This window comes from Balaenoptera musculus, chromosome 11, assembly GCF_009873245.2.
Source record: "Balaenoptera musculus isolate JJ_BM4_2016_0621 chromosome 11, mBalMus1.pri.v3, whole genome shotgun sequence".
NCBI lineage: Eukaryota > Metazoa > Chordata > Mammalia > Artiodactyla > Balaenopteridae > Balaenoptera > Balaenoptera musculus.
In genome coordinates this window covers 79,324,635-79,338,766 of record NC_045795.1, presented here as the reverse complement: position 1 = coordinate 79,338,766, position 14,132 = coordinate 79,324,635, and positions in this window count along the sequence as shown.

Genomic DNA, 14,132 nt, shown 5'->3' with positions numbered 1-14,132 from the left:
CCTCCAGTGATATGATAGATTTCGTTCCCTGAGAGATCTGTGGACAAGATTTAAGTCTGTTTTCCCCTGCTGTGAGCCTGGAATAAAGTCTTTGCAGATTGCCGAAGCAAGTTCAGTAAATCACTGCCGCTGACCGGCGCTCCTCGTTCCTCCTCATGGAGGATACAACCCGATTTAGTAAATGTCACTCTCCCCGTCCATCCATCACCAGCCTCAGACACACTGCCAGGCGGTGATACTCAGCTGTGGATGTTCCTATCAGCCCATTACAGAAGCGAAGAGCCTTTTCCCAATGCAGCCTTTCAAATGGGAGATTGTCCTTCTGCAAGACACAGAATGGCAACATGCCAGGGCCACTCTGTGGCCTAAGAAGCCAGTGATCCCTGGGACCAATACAGAAGCATCAGCTCTGGAAAAAGCCTGTGTCAAAGCTGGTGATGGCTTCTGTCAAGATGTAGAATTTTCTTTTCTGTTGTTGAAGAGATGGGCTGTCTGGATTGTTTGGACAAAATGTTTGCAAAGGATAAAAATACTGGCTTAGGAATGATGAATGATGTGGCTCATGTTTGACTGTACCACTTATTGTTTTGTAGCTTTGGGCAAGTTGTTGAACCTCTCTAATCCTCAGTTTGTCTGTAGAATAGTACTTAATTTGGGGGTTTGTTACATGGTATAATGCGTCAGAGTGTGGTACCTAGCACCTAGTAAATGTGAGATAGATACTATCTTCAGCACCAGGTGAGTCCAAAACCTTAGGTTTAACCACTCACTGTCTGCTCAAATGAGATCACGTCCTTAAAGATGAAAATTTTTTTTTCTCAGAAGATTTCTTAAGTATCTTTTCTTAAATTTCTTAAATATCTTTCTGAATCCTTAAGACGGCATTTAGAGGCCTTTGAGGGCTGACCCAGGCCACATTCCCGTCCTCATGTCCTAGTATTGCTGGGGTCTGTGCTTTGTTACTGTAGCCGTAGTTTTCTTTCCCAGAACATGCCATTCTCTCATAGGTCTTCGAGCCTTTGCGTATCTGTTCCCCCTGACTATGATGTCCTTCTCCTGTCTGCTGTTTACCTGAAAAACTTGTGTTTTTTTTTTAAGCTCCGGATTGTTGACCTTCTCTATGATCTGTGATTCTGACCCCTCAGGTAGACCCTGTTACCTTGTCCTTTGTGTTTTCAGGGCACCCTCATAGCACGTATCACATCCTTCCAGGATCATCTATGAATCTGTGATTATTCCTGTTCAAAATGCTCGTTGGTAAACTTTGAATTGCCAGCACCAATCACAGTACCTGGCATGAAGTATGTGTTTAATACATGCTTCTGGAATGAATGAGTGGAATGTGCCTGGTGGAGATTCTGCTCCCCCTTCGCGTTATTGATCTTCCCCTACCAGACCTGTGATGGGGAGGAGGCTTTTCAGCTCAGTGATGTGTTCAGCACTACAATGTAGGCTAGGACAGGAGATCCGTATTATTTTGAGAAGGTTGGTTTGTCTTATAGTTACTCCTCTCTAGTGCCAAGAACTTGGGCAAATGTTTCTGTGTTGGGCTGGGGCCAGGAACACTGGTATTATGTGTATCACTACTACACACTTGGCCACCAAATTCCACATCAAGAAATTCATCCTGAAAATATAATCATTACTGGTAAAAATATTTTATTGTTGTTCATGATTGTATTTTATGTAATAGCAAACAATTTATGAAAAAATCGAAATGTCTACCAATGTGGAATAGACTGAAGACATTTTTGTAGGTCTGTATAATAGAATTCAAGCTATTGATTAAAAATAACGTTGTAGATGAACATTTTTGACACAGGAAAAAAGGTTCACGTGTAGAGTAAGAAGAGCAGATTACAAAATGTATGGATAGCATGATGCCTTATTTATAAAAATATATTATGTGTAATTTTATAATATTTCTTTAGAATTCTTATCATATGTGTAATACAAACATCTGTGTGTGTGTGTGTGATATACACTTAGGAAAAGATTTGGAGGTTATATACCAAGGTGTTAACAGTGCTTCTCTCTGGTTGGTGGAATTATAAGCATAAAAATTCTTTTTTTTGTAACAAAGGTATTCTGAAGTTATATTTAATTTTAAATATGTTTTTATCCAAAGCTGTATTCAGTAGGGTTTGTTTTCTAAATGCTAATGTTTCCATTACATTAAGACAAAAATTCTCTTCTACAGTAACATAGTAAAATGAAGCTAGGTACAAGTGATCAAAGTTTCCTTTTTTATTATATGTGACAAACTTTCCAAAACTGACATCTTTTTTTTTTTTTTAACTTTATTTATTTATTTTTGGCTGCGTTGGGTCTTCGTTGCTGCACATGGGCTTTCTCTAGTTGCAGTGAGCGGGGGCTACTCTTCATTGTGGTGCGCAGGCTTCTCATTGCGGTGGCTTCTCTTGTTGTGGTGCAGGGGCTCTAGGCGCAGGGGCTTCAGTAGGTGTGGCATGCAGGCTCAGTAGTTGTGGCTCGCGGGCTCTAGAGCACAGGCTTAGTAGTTGTAGTGCACAGGCTTAGTTGCTCCGCAGCATGTGGGATCTTCCCGGACCAGGGCTTGAGCCCGTGTCCCCTGCATTGGCAGGCAGATTCTTAACCACTGCGCCACCAGGGAAGTCCCTGAAAGTGACATCTTTTGGGCAATTCACAATTGGATAGCTGGGGTGAAAAATTATCTTAGTACGGGCAGAAGGAGCGGGTGAATTATAATTGATTCTTTAAATGGATTTTATGTGGAGAGTTTTATCTGATTGATTTATGGTAAAAATCAGGCTTTCAGAAAAGTTCCCAAATACATCAGCTGACAAAAATGGTTAACCCATCCAGACTCCAGAGATGGTAATATAATGAGATGTTTAAAATAAAGATCATGAGAAACTACTCAATTGCAGGCAAGTTGCCATCTGCAAGGCTAATGTAATTATAGAGACCAAATCTCATATAGTTTTTCTCTTCACCAAATTCCTCTGGTACTCAAGATCTTTTCTTCACAATCTAGCCCTTGATTAGGCAGTATCTTTTATTCTTCCCTTGTTATTTGGAATAAATTCTGTTCATCTCATCACAGAATTTCCTAATAGATGCCTTATACTTTCCTAGCAAATTGAAGCCCAGCTAGGGATTCATGAGTAAGGAGTAGTGGATGAGAATCCTTGGCTTTTTTAGTATTTCAGAGTGTCAACCAGACATGGTATATTTTCCCATCCTAAAGCCATATAGGCCAACTAAAATGTCGATTGTCTTTGCTCTTTCCTGACAAAGAGGATAGGGCGATAATCCTAGTTACTTTTTGTTTGCTCGATGTGCCAGTTGGCTGCTGAGGACGTTATAGAAATTTCTGGGATGGGTGTGGAGAACTAGTTATCAGAGTCCTATGGGTTGATTGTGAAAGAATTGCAATCCATTGGCTGAGGACGTAGATGAACACGATGTTAATGTTTAATATATATTAGTTGGCTTGGGTGGGGGAACCTTTATTTCATCAAGATAAGTTATTCAATTTATTTGACACTGAATCAATTTATTTGACACTGAGTCAAGCAGACCAAGTAACAGGTTATTGACTGAGATTTTCAGTTCCACTTGCTTGTTTTTGAGGCCATGGTTTCCCACAAGTTGCATCAGAATCACCTGGGGAACTTTTGACACTACAGAATCTCTGGTTTCCCTCTTTTCTGTATTCCAAGATTCTGATTTAGTAACTAGGTTTGGGCTAAAGACTGGGAATCTGAATTTTTAACAAGCCTCCAGGTAGTTATTATGCACATTTAAATTTAAGAACATCTAATGTAGATCAACATTAAGTAACTTAAAAAAACTAAATATGTTTAAAGTTTCTTTTTAAGTCAATGAAACAATAAGGATGCCGATGAGTGACCTACCTTGGATGACTGCTAGAATGTTCTAGCTCTTGCTGGCTCTTCTTTCTCCCTGATCTTATCCCCGAGTACAGCTTCTGTAGAATGTTCCCTGAATGAAATGTGAAGACGGTGTTATTTGCCGTGAGATTAATCAGATTCTCTGCTGATAATATGATTCTTTCTCCTCTGGCTTGAAGGATGTGAAGACTCTAGAAACAATTAAGGGGTGGGGGAAGATAACCAGATAGTGTTAGTGTAAATTCTTAATTCAGAAAGGAAACAAAAAAGATAGAATTTGCTTCCAGATTATATTTCAATAGATACACATAACTGTTATACTCCTCTCCTTATAAGATCATTCGTGTTTCCAACACTGTATAAGCCAGGTAGACTCTTAGCTGGGCTGGGTTTGAATCCAAACATTTGTCCACTTTGGAAGCAGAGCCCCTGAGAATGTTTTATTTACTGTAATGATGCAGTAAGAAGCCCCACTGCTGTTAAGAAAATTCTGTCTAAATTATGAAAACCAATATAATTTAATACAAATAAACTGTGTTGAAATTGAAGTTAAATTGAAAATCAACACATGGAAATCCATGTAAAGGAATATTATTTAGAGTAAACACATTTTGGGGAAACAAGGATGACTTTTAAAATGTTTAAGATACAATGCTAAGTGAGAAAAACAATTAAAAAATATATACCAGCATAAACCAAATCTGGGGGAGCCCAAATAGAAACATAAATTGGCTGGCAAGGAACACTCCAAAAATATTATCAGTGGTTATCTTTGGATGACATAATTACAGTCATTTTTCTTTATCTTATTATAATTATTGTAAATTTCCCTTTATTTTCTAGATTTACTACACAAAGCACATGATAACTTTCTGATCAGAAAACAAAATAAATTGATTTTTTAAAGATTACCTGTATATACATTGGGTACTGATCTAGCTTTTATTGATCTACACCTCTACAAAGATTGGAATCCTGAATAAAGAAAACAGATTAGGGACTTCCCTGGTGGCACAGTGGTTAAGAATCCGTCTGCCACAGCAGGGGACATGGGTTTGAGCCCTGGTCCGGGAAGATCCCACAACTGCGGAGCAACGAAGCCTGTGCGCCACAACTACTGAGCCTGTGCTCTAGAGCCCACGAGCCACAAATACTGAGGCCGCATGCCACAACTGCTGAAGCCCGTGTGCCTAGAGCCTGTGCTCTGCAACAAGAGAAGCCACCACAATGAGAAGCCCGTGCACTGCAGCGAAGAGTAGCCCCCGCTCGCTGCAACTAGAGAAAGCCCACGTGTAGCAACGAAGACCCAACACAGCCAAAAATAAATAAATAAATAAATAAATAAATAAAAAAGAAAAGAAAACAGATTAGTGTTTCATGAACAGCATGAAGCTGTTGGTGTCAAATGAGAAGGGAGCTGGGGACAGGGTTGACAGAGTGGCAAGTGCCTGGCCAATTTGGGGTCACCCACTCCCTGCCCTATGAGACCTATGTCAGGCATGACCAACGACTTCAGCCCTCTTTCCCACAGAGCCCTGGCTTCAAACTTCCCAGCATCCCACCAGTGACCAGCAGTTGACTGGAAATGGCACAAAGGGAGCTGGTCTTCACTGGCTTATCGTAGAGTCCCTGTCCCCAAGTCACTATCTAATTGGGAGACAAAGCACACGTAAGAGAAGTCAAGTAAATTGACTTGACTTGATTAAATTCCTGGTTCAAAATAACCAGAGAAAGACGTGTCACAAGGCAGTCCGCGATTAATTACCCAATGAATCAGAGGAGGGGGCATTTTATTTGGGGCTGCTGAGAATATCACATAGTTTCCAATATGTACCAGCTTGTCTTTGCGATGTCAAGATGTGTGGAAGAAAAATGTCTCTGCCTCCCACTTTGCAGGTCAGAGTCCTTTTCCACTCCTGGGTGAACAGAGCTGAGACATACCTAGTCAACCAGTGAACGGGAACATGCTGGTTTCTCCCTGTGGGTCTTAATTTTCTCTTTCTTTACGGTGAGTTGGGAGGCTTTGCCATCAGAGGTTGCAGCAAATGTGATGATATGTCAATATTTTGAAACTGTAACAGAGAAGCCTGAAGCACTTAAGTATAGTAAAAGCCCCTTTCAAGCTTTTCTTTTCACAGACCCAGTTTATCCCATGTATCAAGTGATGGCCTCCCTATGTTTCTGCTGTGATAAGGCATCTTTTCCACTCTACTTGGGAGGGTTTGCAAAACTGATGGGTTGTGCGATGTTAATTAAACTTACCCCCCTTTTAGGATGTCTGTATTGCTTTTCATTTAAATACTGGTGGAGTCATAGAACAAATTAAGGCACGTAGTGGTCGGCGACCACGAGATAGCTATGGAAGGAAGGAATGCACGTTTTGTTGCTTCCCCAGAACGGATGACGGCTACTTCACTTTAATTTGTGAAAACGGTACTTTGTCACGAGTTTTCACAGCAGCAGAGCATTTCGTATTTGTTTTTATGCTGCTGACCAGATAGAGGAAGAGTCCAAGGGAAGAGAGGCAGAGACCGTATTATGACAGGATGTGGAATGGTGTTTTCTGGTGCTGTGCTGGAACCCAGAAGACCTGGGAGCTAGTCCCAGCTTGGTCAGTCACTCACTCACTTACATGTCCTCAGGTGATATGAGCCTCTGTTTTTGATTCCCCACCAAACTCCCACTTTCCCCTTCTTAGGGTCACAGTGCCCCAGTTTTCCTTTGAGTAAGTGCCCTTTCTCCATTCAGTGCAAAACCCTGAGTGAGGGATGGGATGTGAACAGGCCTGGCTGATAAGGACAGCAGTGACTGCAGAAGCGATGGGCATGTGATCCAAACTGGGCCAATTAAAGTGAATCCTGAAACTTTGCCAGAATTTCTAGGAAAGGAGAATTCTCTTTTACCTGGGAGTCTGCTAAACCTCCCATCTTCTCACTGTTAGAATTACCTGCCTGAGAATGAAGCCAAACTAGAAGAAATGAACTATAAAAAAGAGAAAAACATATTCCGGATAAATATGATTTGATCATCTAAGTTCAACTATTACTGAAACTGGAAATAGTCCACCCAAGGCCTCACAGTCCTGTGAATCAGTATGTTAGCTGCTTTGCTTGAATTTTGAATCAGATTTTTGTCGCTTGCAGCCAGAGTTCTTGCCAATTGGGCAGTTTCCCTTCAGGGCTTTAGTTTTCTTCTTTTTAAAAGGTGAGATAGTTTAAAAATCTTTATTTTGCTTTAAAAAGCAATATATGCTCATTGTAAAACTATAACATTGTAGGAAAGGATTATTAGGTTGTGTCCACATAACCATTTTTAGGTGGTATCAGTTAACTACTGCTACATAACAAACCACACCCGAATCCAGTGGCTTGAAATAATAAGTGTTTATTATTGCTCGTGACTCTATAAATATTTGTTGGGTGGTTCTGCTGATCTGGTCCAAGCTTAGAAGATGATACTTGAACTTGCTTATGTGTCTGTGGTCAGCTGGTTTGATGGCTGGGGCTAACTGGTTTACGGTGGCCTCATTTGCACATCTGGTGGAGCTGGCTATCAGATGGGGCAGAGAAGGTGTCTGGGCTGTGTCTGTTTTGTCACAGAGCAGGCTGGTCTGGGGCTTGCTCTCATGGTGGCTGAGCAGGGCCCTTAGAGAGCAAGTGGAAGCCTTTTGAGGCCTGGGTTTGTAACTGGCATTCCTTTATTCCTGCCGCTTCTATTGACCACAGCAGTCTCATGGCCAGCCAAGATTCAAGGAGAGGAGAACTTGAGTCCATATTTTGGTGGCAGGAGATGCAAAGTCACATTTTAAGCAGCATATATACAGAAAGGGGAAATAATGTGGGCTTTTATTGTAATCACTATAGAACTTTATTGCCTCAAAAATAATCACTGTTAGTGTTTTAATATTCTTCTGGATTTGTCCAGAATACTTATCTTCTATTTATTTTTATTTTTTAGAACACTTTTTCCAGCAAATGTATTTTTAACTTGTTTTTATTTTTGTGTTTATGTTTATAAAAATCGATATTATATATATATATATTGTTTTCATCTTGACAATATATTTTGAACATATTTCCATGCTTATGCATATTAACCTCTTATGAAGAGATTGAATATAGATGATTTTCTTAGCTTTGACCTTCTGAGACTCTGGAATTCTATGACTCATTATGAACCAAATTTCCCAAATCCTCAAGCTCATTTCCTCAAAGTGATAAGAAAACTGCTAGATTCCCAAACAGCTAAAAAGTTGAGCCTGTAATTCTGGCTGAGACTACATGTCAATTTCAGTGTTGAGTGATTTCATCCTTGCTGGTTAGAAAATTACTTATTATTATTATTAATTATAATGACAATTAAAAGACAATTTCTGTTGAAATTCCAGCAATTGTTCTCATTAGCCCATGGAAGTATATGTTGATTATTCTGGATATACTGCTTGTTTTCTTGTTTGTACTGATTTAGCAAATATGCTAAAATTGGAAGACAGAACATGCTACTAAGAATAGGTAACCCAGTTGCAGTAAGTTAAGTGCTCACCATGTAGATTGCACACCGTCAAGTTAAAGAAGGATGATGGACTGAGGGTTATTGGGCTCTGGCTTCTTTCTGGCTCTTTGGTTTTGATAAATCATGAAGTCTTGAGAGCTGTTCACACTTCTTCCAAGCATGCTCTCCTAGTTCTTAAGCAACTTCAGCCTGAAGACAGCTGAGACTATGGTAACTGACTTCGGAAACTGGAATAGATTCTTTCTGTATTATGATGAAGAACTTTGGGGAAATTTGAGCTAATCGATGTTAGCTAAAGAATGACAAGGCCGTTATGAATTCTATGATAAGTGACTCATCCCTGAAGTGGTTGCCTACAGTCTCTCTTTTAGCATAACCACAAGTTAGCCATCAGTTATACTGACAGAATTGATCAGACTAATGTGACATGAGCTAAGAACAAGTGGACATTTTTGCCTGCTGTGGGGCAGAATTTTTTCATCCATCCATTCATTTATTTATTCAAAAATATTTATTGATCATCTGCAATTTGCTATGGGAATATAAAGATGAATAGAAACAGTTTTTGTCCTTAAGGTCTTACATTTTAGTAAAGGGAGAGTGATACCTATAATGTGATTTGCAGTGTTCCGTGGATAGAAGTTGATGTCATAGTCCAAAGGAAAATTGAGATGGCGTACAAAGATATCTAAAATAATGAAGTACACTGTAATAGTATAATAGTACATGCTTATGTAGTGTTTCTGTCAGTCAGAGTTCTCCAGAGAAATGGAGCCAGTAGGAAACAAACAAACAAATCAATAAATATTTTTTCCTAATGGGAAGAGGGAGAGGGAGAAGGAGTGGGACAGAAAGGGATTTCTTTTAAGGAATTGGCTTAGAAAACTTAGAGGCTGGCAAGTCCAAAATCTGCAGGGCAGGCTGGCAGGCTGGAGACCCAAGGAACAGGTGATGTTGCAGCTCAAGTCTGAGGGTGGCGTGGAGGCAGAATTCCTTCTTCCTCAGAGGACTTCAGTCTTTTTCTCGTAAGTCCTTCAACTCATTGGATGGGACCCACCCACATTATGTAGGGTAATCTGCTTTAGTCAGAGTCTACTGATTTAGGTATTAATCATGTCTAAAAAATACCTTCACAACAACATCTAGGCTGGTGTTTGACCGAAAACTGGGTCCATGGCCTGGCCAAGCTGACGCATAAAATTAGTTACCATAGTCCCCCCTTTTCAGCTTGGCACCTGTACATGTCCCCTTCAACTACATTTAATTTCCAAATAAAGAGAATAGAAAGGTCATACTTCTGCCTACCTTGGTGCAGACATCTTGCTTACAACAAAAAATGCACAAATCATTTCCCCAGAAGAGGATACAAAGTCGTTGTGTGATGTCTCCTGAGTATCCTGTAACTTAAATACTATGATGTAAAATTAAAAATACATAAATACTATTATGTAAAGTTAATACATCTTATGTTATATGATAAGTGAATAAGAGAGGGAAAAAAAAGATATTTGCTTAATACAAACACACCTTTGTAACAAAACGAGAAAATATTCATGGCAGTTACAGCCCCTGTTTCTGTAACTGGTCTCATGGCCATCGTTGGTATTTATAACTGCTTTACTACCTGTTTGTATGCTCACTCTCCTCAGTAAACACCTTATCTGGTAGTGGTTGTTTACCTGGTGGGGTGACCCAAACCTTCATTCCTGAAGAGTCTTGGCCCTAAGTAGTCCTGACTGAATTGAGTTGTTGTAGTTTGCTATTGACTTAAATTACAAAGCGAAAGAGTACATACTAAGAGACGCCCTGAGGGCTCTCCTGTGTTCCAGGTGCACTCTTCCTTACCTCCGGTGTGGAGTAGCAGTCCAGGTTCCCCTTGGTAATCAGGATCAGTCACCCCAGCCAGCACAGTAATTCTCTTCTTTGCCTGTTAATTCAGAGTCATGGGGAGCCCAACGCGGTTGGGCAGCAGTCTTAACTTTTGGTTCAGTGGAATCGTTGTGGCTTCTGGTAGAAGCATTCCTTTGGAACTAAGACCTGTAGATCTGCAGAAGATAAGGTTCCAGGAACAGGAAGCAAAATTTGCTAGTGGATCACTAGGGGTATTTGCCAGTGAATCCCCTTTTGATTCCTGGACCCATCAGTCTTGGCTATGGGAGGAATCTTGGCTATGGGATGCTGAATCAAAGCGTATATAACCTCTTGGAAAACCTTGCCCCAGCCCTGCAAGGAATTGCCACCTACCTGCCACTGTGACTGAGTCTTCAAAAGATCATTCCACCGGTCTATCAAGCCAGCCACTTCAGGATGGTGGGGAACATGGCAGGACAAGTAAATTCCACAAGCCTGGGCCCATAGCCACACGTCATTTGCTGTGAAGCAAGTTCCTTGGTCAGAAGCAACGCTGTGTGGAATAGCATGAATGTGGATGAGGCATTCTCTAAGTCCACCGATGGTAGTTTTGGCAGAAGCTTTGAGTTCAGGGAAGGCAAATTCATATCCAGATTAAGTGTTTGTTCCAGTAAGAACAAAATGCTGCTCCTTCCATGATGGAAGTGGTCCAGTGTAATCAACATGCACCCCGGGGAACAGTGCCATATCAGGGACTCAGTGTTAGTCTCTGCTGCTGGGAGAGGTCAAGGTCACACAGCTAGAAATGGAATGTGGCTCCAGAGTCTGTGTCGTAACTGGTACAACTCTGTCTGGCTCATCACAGTGAGAAATGGTCCCCAAAGTGAGCACAAAATGAAGTAGTTTTCAGGAAGACCCTGGTGTTGAGGCTGACGTACTTAAGTAAGCCTCAGGAGACCTGACTCTGATTACCAGTCAGCCAGTAACTTTTATATGACTTGAGTAACCCCCTTTCTTATGTGCGTTGTCTGTAAAATCACAGTACTGGCTTAACATCACGGGTCTTCAAATGGTGTTAATCATGTTTGGTTTTTCAACGGTCTGGCAGTGAGAAACCTCTAAGAGGTAATTAGAGAGGCTGAACAGGTGGGTTTCTGGGTGTCTCCCCACCACCACCTCTACTTCAAGCAGAGAAACTCAACTTTCATCTAGTTTCAGCTATGGGAGGTTGAAGACCTCTGAGCCAGAAGATCAGGTGCCTTCTGTCTTCAACACTATAGAGGAATGAGATTGAGCTTCAGCCAACACTTACAATACTAGAAGTTTCTCTACTTAAGAGCTTTAAACCTCAAAACTGTTTTCAGTTATATATCACTTAGTGGCTTAACACAACCCTGTGTTCTTTCTTACAATTCTGTCAGTGGGCTGAGTGGTTCTTTTGCTCAACATGGAGTTGTCTGGGAGACCTCATGAAGTTCCATTCAGCTGGTGGCTGGGCTGGGCTCTAAACCTCCAGCTTCCTGTCTCACATGTCGGAGGTCTCAGTGCTGGCTGATGGTTGGGAAGCCCTGGTTCTTCACCTTGTGTCCTCTCTTCTTCCAGGGTCTCTCCTTGAGGTCTGTCTCACAACAGGCTAGTCTGGACCTATGTAGCACGACGGCCTCTTTAATGTCCATTTCTGCCATATTTGATTAGTGCAAGTTACAATGACAGTCCAGATTCAGAGGGAAGAGAAATAGACCCCCACCTCCTGATGGGAGGAATGGCGTGTGTGTACAGGGAAGGAGGATTTACTAGTGACTTGCCTTTGGTTTCATTGATTTTCTTTACTTTTACTTTCAAACCCTCTATACTTCTATACGTTATAGGCCTAACAATACAATTATATATGTATTTTTGGTACAGTTGCTTTTTAAATTAGTTAAGAAAAGAAAGTAAAAGAAATAAGAATTCATACCATCTTTTATAATTACATAATTACCTTTACTGGTATGTACTTTATTTTTTGGTGTGGATTTGAATTACCACCTGGGAATAATTTTTTTTCAGCCTAATGAACTTCCTTTAGTACTGATTGTAAGGTGGATTAGTGACCATTTTAGGAGATAATCTACCATACATTGTAGAATTCAACAAAGTCATGCACTGGACCAGGAGCACATCAACTCCACCCACTACCAACAGATGGCATTAGAGGTGGTAGCCATGGCATTATAAATGCACTGATGATCACCTTGATAGGAGCTTTAGTTGTACGTAGAGGACATTTCAGTGATGCTGCCAGTGTGCTAAGCAAGCCTTCTGGGGAGGGGTCCAGGAAGGTCAGAGGAAGCTCCCAGCCTTGGGCCAGAGCCTCAGAACTGTCAAAGAGCCTGCATTGGTTGGTCTGACACACAAAGCAGAGGAAAGGAAGCTTCCAGCTCTGGCTCCTTCCCAAGACAAAGAAAATATTCCCAACTATTGCTGTGGCAGCTTAAAAATAGGTCACATCTACAGCCTGAGCTATTTTGTGGTGACTCTGTAATCTAAACCAGCTCCTTGCTCTCTGTTTCATTTGGAAAATCATTAAAACAAAACAAAACAAGAGCCCTGTTAGGAAAGACCTGCTGCATAACAGATAATTACTGCTTTTTCAGAGAATAAGTATCTTTGGATATACCTGGATTGGGAACGGCAGTGCCAAATGCCATGGGCCAGGCACTGTCCTGGACATCGTCAACAATTTCTCTCTAATGCTTCATGAAAACAACCCTGTGAGTCAGATGTTTTTATCTCCTGTTTATAGAAGCAGAATCTGGAGCCCTGAGAGTTTAAGTAACTGGCTCCAGTCACATAGCTCGTAAGTGGAAGAGAGTTGAAATGTACATCTTTGTGTCCCAGGTCTTGTGACAGCTGTAAGGGTCAACTGGTCAGTTCAGAGCGGTGAGAGCACCTTTAGTTTTTCTGGTTTAGCTCGGACCATTTTTGCTTATCATCATCCCCCACTTCTCCAATCTGTCTGTACCCAGTTTGTGTTCAGTGCTTTGCTCTGTTTTATGCATAGATTGATGCCCTCATGTAAGTACATTCTATTTGATGATTCAATGGTTTGGTAATTTTAGCATCATAATATTTGCTTTCTGTTATTCCCCCTGTTGGGAAGGAATCTGTGGGGCCATATTGGCCTTCTCAATAGTAAAAACTTAACTCGAGTTTGTGTGTAAGGTTGACTGGCAGGTCCTGACACCTTGAACACATTCATGATAGCATTGTAATCAAAGCTAATTACAATAAAAATTAATTTAAAAAAGGAAAGACAACAAAAGAAAAACAGCAAAGCTAATTAGATTCCTGGTTGGTGGGTAAAAAATACTGGCCTGGCTGTCATGAGATCTTAATGCATCACTACCTCTACCACAGACAAGTTGCATGATTTGGGTGGGGCAAGTCATTTTGCCTTGCTGGTCCTCCATTTTTCCATCTGTGGAATTAGACGGTTGTACTTGATACTTCTAAGTTTCTATGATCTTAGGCTTAGGACTTTGTTATGGCCTCATCAGACCATAAGAGGTTGGGAGAATAATCGGAAAGGCCCACAAGCTGTGTTTTCCATGTCCCACCATGACTCTATCCACAGGACACATAAGCCAATTGTCTAGCTCCTGGCCCATCCAAAGTCTCTCTTTCCCGCCTGACTTGAAACCTTGTGTCTTGTTACTCTCTGAGTTTTTTTGGTTTCTGAATGCAGGGACTCACTCTTCCCATAACCTTTGTACCACCAACATAATGATGGCACTTGCTGCCTTCTGTTGAGCTCTGTTATATTCCAATGTTCTGCTGTGTTTCGAGCATCCACTAATTGCACCGTTAAAAACACTTAACTTAGATTATCTC